We start from the raw sequence: 11,554 nt of genomic DNA on the forward strand, positions 1-11,554 counted from the left end.
CCAGATGAAGTGCTTGAAGGTTGAACCGGAGAAGAGGAGAGGAGAGGAGAGGAGAGGAGAGGAGAGGAGAGGAAACGCTTGAAGGCGAAGCACCTGGAGGCAGAAGCGGAGGCGAAGCATTTGGAAGTGGAAGAGAGGAAAGAGGCAAAGCGCTTGGAGGGAGAAATGGAGCTGAAGTGTTTAGAGCTGGAAAAGGCTTAGCTGGGTCAACCAGGTAGCCCTCACGGTCCTTCTCCAGGTACGGCTTCCCATTCCAAGAAATTCCCCACATACAAGCTAGGTGATGATACAGAAGCCTTCTTAGAAAATTTTGAGAGGGCCTGCCTTGGGACTCTTTGGTTTTTGTTACTGTACCTTTGCATTTCCCTTTTATACATATTTTCCAGTTGAAGGGTAGATGCTGAGCCAGTGAAATCAATGGGAAACATGAACTACTCCATCTCTATCCATGAGTTGCCAAGAGAACTGGGTCTTTTGAGATACTTCAGCAAATAAAGATAAGGAAGAAGCACAAGAAAGGTAGAGATAAGGAGAACTTCTTCTTCCACGACAACAAGTTTGGTTCCGACCTGAGCAGCATAAAATGCCTTAGCTTGGTTTTAAGGCACAGAAGTCGGTGAAGTCTATGGAGCTCTACTAATGTTCAGTGGCTCAGCATTTGCCCCTTGAGCATTACAAGGGAATGTTTTTTGAAGAAATGGAAATGTAAAACTTTTTGGAATGAAAATCAAATAGCCCCAAATTCTGAGGCTAGGAATCATCACGGAGTATTGGTATGACATCAGAAACCTTAACGTGCATTTGTAAAGTTTGTTTAATCCAGCGTTACTCAGGGGCTCTGGGCTGCCCCTCTGGAGACATGTGGGGCAGGTGTGCGCAGAGCCAGAGGTGCTGTCTGTCTTGTCTGTGGTGTTGGTTGTAGTATTCATTGGTTGTTGTGGTGTTGGTTGTAGTATCGATGGGTCTCTCCCATGCACAACTCCCCCACTCCCACCTGGCCAGGACACAGTTGAGAAAGCCCTTTAATTCTAATCCACAATTTGGGGGCATATAATCCAAGGAAAAAATTCTACTATTAAAATAATACATCCCTGTGCACACACACAACTTTAATGAGCCTCAGATGCTTTGAAGTCCTGTGATTTCAGGAAGCCTGTGATTCTCGAGCAGAATATCACTTTTCAATCTGGTTGATGTGGAGGTGAACAAGCACACTGAGGCGAAGGTTACACAGGGAGCGAGTGGCAGAGTCAGTAATAAAACCAGTCATAGTGATTACTCACTCACTGCTCACCACTGCTCCTGAACTATATTGGACGGTTTTCATTCAGGGCTTCCGAATCTCCCACTGCACCATCAGTGAAGTCAGTCGAATGATCCCAGCAATGTAGCTGACCCATACAGTTTTCAGAGGAATGAGCTGAACGGTGTAATGTGCACCTCACCCCATGTGGAGTTAGGAACAAACTCATCATCAAAACTACGGAGGAAAAAAATTCCATGATTGGAAGGAGTTCTCAAAGCTTTGTTTGTAACTGTCAAGGTTCCTTCCCCACTCTGAACTCTAGGGTACAGATGTGGGGATCTGCATGAAAAACTCCTAAGCTTACTTTTACCACTTTAGGTGAAAACTTCCCCAAGGGACAAATTAATTTTACCCTTTGCCCTTGGAATTTCCACTGCCACCACCAAAGTTTAACTGGTTTTACTGGGAAACGTAGTTTGGACACTTCTTTCCTCCCAAAATCCTCCCAACCCTTGCACCCCACTTCCTGGGGAAGGTTTGGTAAAAATCCTCACCAATTTGCATAGGTGACCACAGACCCAAACCCTTGGACCTTAGAACAATGAAAAAGCATTCAGTTTTCTTACAAGGAGACTTCTAATAGAAGTAAAGGAATCACCTCTGTAAAAGTAATTAGATTCAAAACATAAAGAATCCCTCTAGGCAAAACCTTATGTTACAAAAAAGACACACAGACAGGGATAGTCATTCTATTCAGCACAGCTCTTTTCTCAGCCATTTAAAGAAATCATAATCTAACACATACCTAGCTAGATTACTTACTAAATGTTCTAAGACTCCATTCCTGTTCTGTCCCCGGCAAAAGCATCACACAGACAGACCCAGACCCTTTGTTTTTCTCCCTCCTCCCAGCTTTTGAAAGTATCTTGTCTCCTCATTGGTCATGTTGGTCAGGTGCCAGCGAGGTTAATTTAGCTTCTTAACCCTTTGCAGGTGAGGGGATTTTTCCTCTGGCCAGGAGGGATTTTAAAGGGGTTTACCCTTCCCTTTATATTTCTGACAGTAACTAATTGGGTCTTCAGGAACAAAGGGTCTTTCAAGTCCAGTCGCAGCCGAAAAAACTGTCTAAAACCACTCATGACTCAGGGGTCTTCTATCAGCTTTATCTAATTCTCCAGTGTGAACTAGAGAATCCTGTTCAACTCGCTCTCTCCACAACCATTCAGACGATGCGCTAGGGATCCTTTTATTTTAGGACTGCCTCTTGCACAGACACTCGGTGATTCTGAACAGTGGGAACGGTTTGGGGGTTTTGTTGTCCGTCTCCGTCCCCGTCCCCGTCCACCCCTCTCCCCTCCACATTATTGAGTTTCAGGCATTGGTTTCTTCATGGTTTAGACGTTCAGCCCTGGATTTTCAGAGCAAGACATGGAGTTGGGACACGAGAGCCTTTTGATTTTAATAGGAACTTGGGCATTCAAATCCCTTCGGGAGCTCTGACAAATCTCACCCCCAATTTTGCATTTCGGGTTTAGGAAGAAAGTCTCTAAATTTGCTCCATAAAGGACTAATTCATTATTCTTCTGCTGCCTTCTGAAGCAGCTGGTAAGTGATACTCATTAAGACAGGATACTGGCTCTGATGGGCCACTCGTCTCTTGCAGCCTGGCAATTACTACATTCTCATGTGCAGAAGTAATTCTAGGTGCAGAGCTTCATCTGTGGATTAATGTAGATTTACAGCAGGGGAGAATGTGGTGGTTTGAGTAAAAAATCCACCACTTTTGTTTAGTCATCAGCAAGTGTTAATGACTTGCTAAGGTTTACAAACCAAAGTACCGCACTGTGATGCTGGATTGAATTCATTTGTAAGTAGAGGTTACAGTCTGGTAAGGAAACTGGCATTAATAATGCTATCCCAGCCATGTTCTGCGTGATATTTGTTTTAATGAACTGGAAATCACAACCGTTAATGATACAAATTTGACATATTTATACGTCTTAGTGACAGCATTCTTTAGGACAAAGAGAATAAAAAGGATTCAAAAGACCTTGTTGAATCTTTCTTTCTTTCTCTTTCTTTCTTTCTTTCTTTCTTTCTTTCTTTCTTTCTTTCTTTCTTTCTTTCTTTCTTTCTTTCTTTCTTTCTTTCTTTCTTTCTTTCTTTCTTTCTTTCTTTCTTTCTTTCTTTCTTTCTTTCTTTCTTTCTTTCTTTAAATTTTTTATTCCGCTGACCAATGTACCTTCAGTTTTCTGTTGCCTGCTGTGTGTTTCCAATTTATCTCCAGAGCAGAAAGATCTCTTGCTTCAGAAACATGTGCAGTGACATTCCACAATGCATGCGTAACAGCGACAAGAAGCCAGACGTAAGGCAGTGCCTTGACTCCACATTGCTGATCCAACCCCCACCGGCTGTTGTGACCTTCCCAGGAGCAATGCTCAGCTCTTTCCCAGGAAAGCAGAGTGGGATCCTCAGGAGCAGCTGACATCAGAGGTGTTGATGGGGGCGCATGTGGTGATAAAGGCTTATAAGGTTATGGGTGGATGCTAAGGTTATGGGTGATCCTGTGGTAATGGGAGATAATCCGGTTATGGGGGCCCATGCAGTTAGTAGGGGCTTTATGGTTATAGGGGCCCATATGGTGGTGGGGGATTATATGGTCACAGGGGTGCAAATGGTGGTAGGGGAATGCAGAGTTAGATAGCAATAGGGCCATTGGTATCTTAATAGAAACTATGGGCCATGTTAATCCCAGCAGGCATATCCATGGGAAAAGAAAGAGCCATGAAATGAAAGGCACGATACGGATTCACATCTGAGCTGATAGGCCTGCCACATGTGTGGGGTAGACCGAACTCTGACAATGATGTAGACTCTTGTGCTTCAGGGTATCGTCCATTAATGGAAGTAGATGTGATTGATGGGGGAGAGTGAAAAAGTTATTCGATGGGCAGGGATCCCATACCTGTGTTCTACTGGGTTTCTTGCACCTCCCTGCGAAGTCTCTAGTACTGCCCACTGTGGGAGAGAGGCCTGATCTTCTGTACCAATGCCTATGTTCTTCCATTCCAAGGAGCGGTCCATAGGCATAGTCCGATATAGAAGACTAGAGCTGGATCGCTCATAAACCAAATCCAGAGCCAGATGGCTAAATCTCCCTTCACCACCTGAATATTTTATCATGTCCTGAAAGAGGTAGGTGGGTCAGGATACATTTTTCCTTTTGTGTCGTCAGATCCAAAACCTGATAAGAGGAGGAGGGTCGTCTTCTGGGAATGGGGAGCCCCCACTATCTTGAGGAACTCCATGGTGGGAAATGCCGTTCCTGCAATATCAAGTCATGGTACATAAAGGGACATCGAAGCGTAGGGCTGGAAGGGACCTCAGGAGGTCTTCTAATTCAGTGCCCTGCACTCAAGGCATGACTAAGTATTCTCTAGACCATCTATGAATGGTGTTTGTCTAACCTGCTCTTGAAAATCTCTACTGATGAAGATTCCACTGCCTTCCTGGGCAATTGTTTCCAGCGCTTAGCTGCTCTGCCACTTAGGACATTTTTCCTATGTCCGACTTAAACTGCCCTGGCTGCAATTTAAGCCCGTTGCTTTTTGTCCTATCCTCAGAGGTTAAGGAGAGCTATTTTTCTCCCTCCTCCTTGTTATGACCTTTTATGTACTTGAACACTGTTTTCCTGCCCGCTCTCAGCCTTCTCTTCACGCTAAACAAACCCAATTTTTTTCAGTCTTCCCTCATAGATCATGTATTCGAGACCTTTCATCATTTTTTTTGCTCTTCTCTGGACTTGTTTCCAATGTGTGAACATTTTTCCTGAAATGTGCCTCCCAGAGCTGGACACAAGACTCCAGTTGAGTCCTAATCAATGCAGAGTAGAAGAGAAGAATTTCTTCTCGTGTCTTGCTTACAATACTTCTGCTCATACATCCCAGAATGATGTTTGCTATTTTTGCCACAGTCTCACACTGTTGCCTCATATTTAGCTTCTGATCCACTATGACCCTCAGATCCCTTTCCGGACCACTGCTTCCTAGGCAGTCATTTCCATTTTGTATGTGTGCAACTGATTGTTCCTTCCTCAATGGAATAGTCTGCATTTGTCCTTATTGAATTTCCTCCTATTTACTTCACATCATTTCTCCAGTTTGTCCAGCTCATTTTGAATTTTGATCCTCTTCTCCACAATACTTGCAACCCCTGCCAGGCTGGTCTCATCTGCAAACTCTATGAGTGTCATAATCTAAATCACCGATGAAGATATTGAACAGAATCGAACCCAGAACTGATCCCTGGGGGAGCCATTTTGTAATATCCATCCAGCTTGAGTGTGGACCTCAATAACTAATCTCTGGGAATGGTTTACCAACCAGTTATGCACCGCCTTTTAGTAGCGCCATCTAGGTTATATTTCGCTTGTGTGCTTATGAGAAAGTCATGCAAGAAAGCATCAAAACCTTATTAAAATTAAGATATACCACATCTACCGCATGCCCCCTATCCACAAGGCTTCTTACCCTGTCAAATAAGCTATTAGTGTTTTGGAAACAATTTGTTCTGGATCAATCCATGCTATTACTTATCATCTTATTATCTAGGAATCTTCAAATGGATCCCTTAATTATTTGCTCCACTGTCTGTCAAGACTCCTGCAGATGACTTTGCTGTACATGTCGCTGGAGGTCCCAGCAGAGCAGAAGAGAAGAATGTTCTGGAAAAGGAGAATTATTCTGAAAGAGGGCTGCTGGCTCCATAATTAAGTCTCCGCAGAGTCTCTGTTGGAGAGTTTCTTTTTCAAAATGCTCAACAAAATGACTTTCCAGAGATACGTAGATTTGAACATTAATCCTTAGCCCCAGCGGAGCAATAGGAATGGAAACGGGGCTTGGTTTTGGCTGAGGGCTCCAGAGAAGAAATTAAGAACATAAGAAAAGCCAAACTGGGTGAGAGCAAAGGTCCATCTAGCCCAGTACCCTGTCTTTCATCAATGGCCAATGCTAAGTGCTTCAAAGGGAATGAACAGAACTGGTAATCATCAAGAGATCCATCCCCTGTCTCCCATTCTCATGTTCTAGCAAATAGAGGCTAGGGACAACATCCCTGTTCATACTGGCTAATATCCATTGATGGACATGTCTTCCTTGAATTTATCTAGGGTTTTCTTTTTGAACCCTGCTCAAGTCTTGGCCTTCACAAAATCCTCTGGTAAAGAGTTCCACAGGTTGACTGTGCATTCTGTCAAAAAATACTTCCTTCTCTTTGTTTTAAAACTGATGCCTTTTAATTTCATTCGGTGACCACTAGTTTTTGTGTTATAAGAAGGAGTAAATAAGACTTCCTTATTTATTTTCTCCACTCCAGTCATCAATTTATGGACCTCTATCATATCTCCCCCTAGTCATCTCTTTTCCAAGGTGAAAGGCCAAGTCTTCTTAATCTCTCCTCATAGAGAAGCTGTTCTACACCCCTACTGCTTTTTGGTGCCCTTTTTAATTTTTTCCAATTCGAATATACCTTTTTGGAGATGGGGTGACCACATCTGCATGCAGTATTCAAGACGTGGGTGTGCCATGGATTAATCTAGAGGCAAGAAGATATTTTCTGTCTTATAATGTTTTCCCAGCATTTGTCTTGCTGAATACTCCCTCCCAAAACACTCAAAGCCAGGGGAAGGCAGTCTCCATTGAACAGGCTGGGTGGTCTGTGGAGTTCAGTTTGAGAAGACCTTTCTCGTGAAGAGGTAATCTTTCAAAGCACTCCAAGAGCAAAATCAGCCTGTCCTGAAAGGAGTTGGGGCTCCAGTTAACCTTGCCTTAACCAAGCCATTTGGTGGCCACTTGTCTCTTCCTTCCAAAAACCTGGGTCACTATCCCGCAAAGACTCACAAACACTTTTACTGTGGACCATGTGACTGGTCTTCTTCAAACCATAGGAAAACTTCCCTTCTTAAATGGAAAAGCTGTCTGGTCTTTGCAGGAAAAGAGTCTTTGCTAAAACAGATAAACCAAGGAGGAACTCCACCAAGGTAAGGACGGCTCTCATAATGCTATGAACTGAAGCGCTTCAATGGCTCCAATCACTCCATGGCTTCGAAAAGGTGCAACTTGAGAAGTACCTGGTGCTGCCGCTGATAAAGGGATGAATCTCCTCCAGCGCAATTTTTAAACGAAGAGGGAGGAACAAAGAGAACCAGAGACTGATCTTATGATGCAGCATAGGTTTTAATGCAAATGCAATTGGCAGTACAGAGTTACAGGAAAAAATAGTACAGAGCGGAAAGAATGTATTTCCAGTGATTCAAGGAGAGCTGTGACTGATCAAAGGCCTCAATGGGATGTATTTCAGACACAGTGTTCCTTTTGCATTGGTGCAGCTGCAGAGGTTGACAAACGAGTCTTCTTTATAACCAATTTAAGTTTATTGTTTTACCCCAATCCATGTGTAATGAGACAAAGCAAAAGAGAAGCAGGAACTATGCAGCTTCTCCATTAGACATCTGCAGCAGCAAAGGTCAAAGCAAGACACCAGAGATACGGATTGATGAATAGGATAGAACATATATGGCCTAATTCTGCTTGACAGCAAGGTCTCTTTTTCCCACTCAGAAAGAGTCCTAAAGCGTAACATTAGAAATGCAGCATGGCTATCAGACCAAGGTGCTGAGTGCACACAGCTCCCACTGACTTCAAGTGGAGCCCTGTTTTCACAGCACCTCTGAAAGCCATGCCCAAAAGGTCAGCGGTGAATCTGGATCTTGCTGTTCATTTCCTGGTTCTTCCTTCATCCACGGATGTTCCTGCTGGCGTTAGCATGGCCCACAGCTTCCACTGAGGTACCTATGGCAAGATACCCCGGAACCGCATATTCCCGCCCCGTAACCATAACCGCCCAGGGAACCGCCGAATCCCCCATAACCACATCTCCCGTAACCCCAAGGGCCACCGTAACCACCATAGCCCCCTAAACCATACCATCCTCCGTAACGGCCTCCATAGCCGTACAATCCCCCAGGACCGAAGGAGCCCCCGAAACCGGGTCCGACCACAGGTGCTCCTATGGCTCCCACTCCGCTCTGTTGAGGGAAATTGCTGAGAATTGGTCCCGGGAGGGTCACGACCACCGGTGAGGGTCTGATCACCACTTCGGAGTCAGGGCACTGCCGAACGCATGGCATGTTGCAGCTGCCAGTGACTGGACTGGGCCGGGCCACCCCGCATTCTGGATAGCACAGGCCGGAGAAAGCCATCTTTCTGGGATGGAGGTAAACCTGTAACACACACAAGGGACTAGAGTAAAGAAAAGGTACAAGTGCCAGTGGATGGAAGGCTTCAAATCTCAGTTACTATTGCAGCGAGGTCTTCCTGGGGCCCGGGAGAGAGAGAGAGAGAGAGAGGTAAGTGTCCTTAGTCCCTATGTTTATGGCCACGTATTTCTTCCTATATCCTCTTTCTACGCCTCTTGTCCACTCGCACTCAACTTCCCTCCCAACCGGCCCCTTTGAGCCCCTCTCAATGACTTTGTCTAAAAAAACACCAACTGGAATAAGGAGAACTATTTCTATGCTGGACACCTAGGATTCTGTGTTCATTTGAGACATTTCTCAAAGAGAACATGGCTGGTTTCATGGTAACTGAATCCCTTCGTTTGAGGATTTCACCTCTGCATTGCAACTCAGTTGAGTCCGGTATCACAGTGTAGTTCTTTGCTGATGAAGAAACAGAGACTTTGCTTTTCTCCAAAGAAATCACTAAGTACAACCTGGGGTACAATAGGTTTAGGTCCACTGACTTCCATGGAGTGACACTAAATTACACCATCCGAGAAGAAGCACCTCCAATGGGTGTTACTGCTCAGAAGAACATAGGAATTGATAGATTGGATCACACCACTTGTCAGCTTCATCCAGTCTCCAATCTCCAGGAGTGAGGAGTAACAGCAGCATCAGCTTAAAGGAGAAGACCTCTGAATTGGCCCTTTCTGGACTAACCTGAACAAGTTTCTTCCTAATCCAACGAAGTGAAAAATGGTAAGGGACTTCCTAAAGTTACCGAGAAGATGTAAATGCCCCGATTCTATTTGCAGTTTACAGGAATTATGTTTCCCAAATGCATATGTTGCTCCTAAATTCCCCGATCAGCTTCGAATCGTGAATCCTCTGGCACCTGCAGATGAATAACTGCACAACAGAATTATGGAAGGAAATCCTGATCGCTGATACAAATCACAAGGAGTAAGTGCAAGATTCAGTCCTAAATATAAATGGACCATACTGTGACATCTCTATAGTTAATAAGAGATTGAGACTTACCTAATTCACTGAGGAGATGAAGTCCGGAGAAGTGTTTAGAAGAGCGCTGAGTCTTGTGTGCTTTTATACAGTCCCTGGGACTGCCTGGAGGATCTGTGACGTCGTTTATGGAGGAGGTCCTAATTAGTTACAAAACAAACTTGATTGCCTTGCTATGTCCTCCTTTGGATGGAGCTCTTTTCCTCAAGGGTTGTGATGATTGGGCTAATCGCAGCCTCAGTGGGTGTGACATGCACGTTGCACTCTTCATCTTTCTTTCATCTTAAAATTGTACAGGCCAACTGCGTTCCTCGTCTCGTTCCACTGACTTCATGGGGGCTGCAGTGAGAATGAGCTTCAGGCTGTTTCTGAGTGGCATCAGTAGCATGACAGGCTCTGATGAAAGGAATCTAGTCTGGTCCTTTCCATTCATGCTGGTTGTAGTTAGGGGCATGGGGCAGTTTATTCTAAACCGGCTAGGAAGGTGGGAGCCACTTTTTTGCATTCTTTTGAACTAGGTCTTAACTCTATTTCAAGGAAAATGAAACAGTCCCGACTTGTGTGGCTTTAAATGATAACCTGATTCACAGAATGGTACGAGGGACCTTGGCCTCCGTTTCATTCATAACGACTCTCTTACTTAATGCACAGGTGCTAATCCCCAGAACAATGTATTAGTGTTCCCAGAATACAGCACTTTTCATGTGTGAAACACCAGGGAGTGTTTGTGAGGGGCTTTGAAATCTTGAGGGAACTTCTAGCTTCTCACCCTGACTCTCTCTGTTGGAGAGGGCTAGAAACAGAGGCAGGTTGAGGTGAAGGTCACTTGGGGATCAGTGGCAGAATCTGAAATACACTTCTCATTCCTAATTCACTTCTCATTCCTCCTACCACAGGTAGAATGAGCCTCTGTAAGAGTTACTCCCAGGTCAGGGAGGTATCTGGAAGCCATGGACGGAAAGTGTCCACCCAGGTTCAGGAAATAGAGGGTAGTATTGGCATGAAGAGTCCCAACCATTGCGGTTCATTTCTGACCCTGTCAATCACTCCTCTCTGACCTCCAACTCAATGTGTCTCCATTGACCTGCGGGGGTAAACAGGTATAATTATAACCCTCAGGGTGGATCGTCTGAGGCTTCCTCTGATCTAAGCATTTCAAAGCACTTCACAAATGCTCATCAAGTGTTATAGGGCCAAAGAACTGTATTTCTTATAGCAATCATAACTTTTTATTAGCATTAGATGTTCCAAGCTTGAAGATTAGATTGACTTTAAAAATGCGTGTCAAGTTCCCAGATGGCATTCATGTACTCGGCTCCTGATTTCTTTATCCTCCGAAATTGGGGCTCTTTGATTTTCGTTACTGTTCCTTTGCATTTCCCTTTTAGATATATTGTAAAGTTGAAGGGTAAATGCTAAGCAAGTGAAAACAATGGGAAACATCAGTTCCTGCCTCTCTATCCATGAGTAGCCCAGAGCACTGGATCTTGTGAGACACTTCAGCTAATAAAGTTAAGGAAGAAGCACAAGAAAGATAGAGATAAGGAGAACTTCTTCAACGGTCACATTGCTTTGGGATTAGATGCAATTAGTCGGCAGAATGATCTCAGAAATGTTATCTGGCCCATACAGTTTTCAGAGGAAAGAGAGCTGCAGGATGTAATGTGCTCCTCGCCCCATGTGGAATTAGGAGCAAACTAATCGTCAAACACAGAGGAAAAAAATTCTGTGAATGGAAGGAGTTCTCAAAGTTTGGTTTGTAACTAATTGGGCCTTCAGGAACAAAGGGCCTCTCAAGTCCCTCCCCCAGCCTAAAAACCTGTCCAAAACCACTCATGACTCAGGGGTCTTCTATCAGCTTTTTCTAATTCTCCAATGTGAACTAGGGAATCCTGTTCAATTCGCTCTCTCCATAACCATTCAGGCGCTGTGCTAGTGATCCTTTTATTTAATGACAGCCTCTTGCACAGACACTCTGTGATTCTGAACAGTGGGAAGGGTTTGGGACT

General features: G+C 44.4%; 1 pseudogene across 1 annotated transcript in view; it reads right to left on the reverse strand.

Moving 5' to 3' along the window:
* LOC311532428 overlaps positions 1-9,608 on the reverse strand; it is a 74,049-nt pseudogene extending 64,441 nt beyond the window's left edge. The window contains exons 1-2 of the transcript in view: positions 9,567-9,608; positions 8,177-8,525 (exon numbers count right to left, since the gene is read on the reverse strand). The product of the transcript in view is annotated as an uncharacterized misc_RNA (transcript). The remainder of the gene's footprint in view (positions 1-8,176; positions 8,526-9,566) is intronic.
* Between the last annotated feature and the right edge of the window lie 1,946 nt (positions 9,609-11,554).

This window comes from Lepidochelys olivacea (genome assembly GCF_965140295.1).
Source record: "Lepidochelys olivacea isolate rLepOli2 genome assembly, chromosome: 1".
In the NCBI taxonomy this organism is placed as follows: domain Eukaryota; kingdom Metazoa; phylum Chordata; order Testudines; family Cheloniidae; genus Lepidochelys; species Lepidochelys olivacea.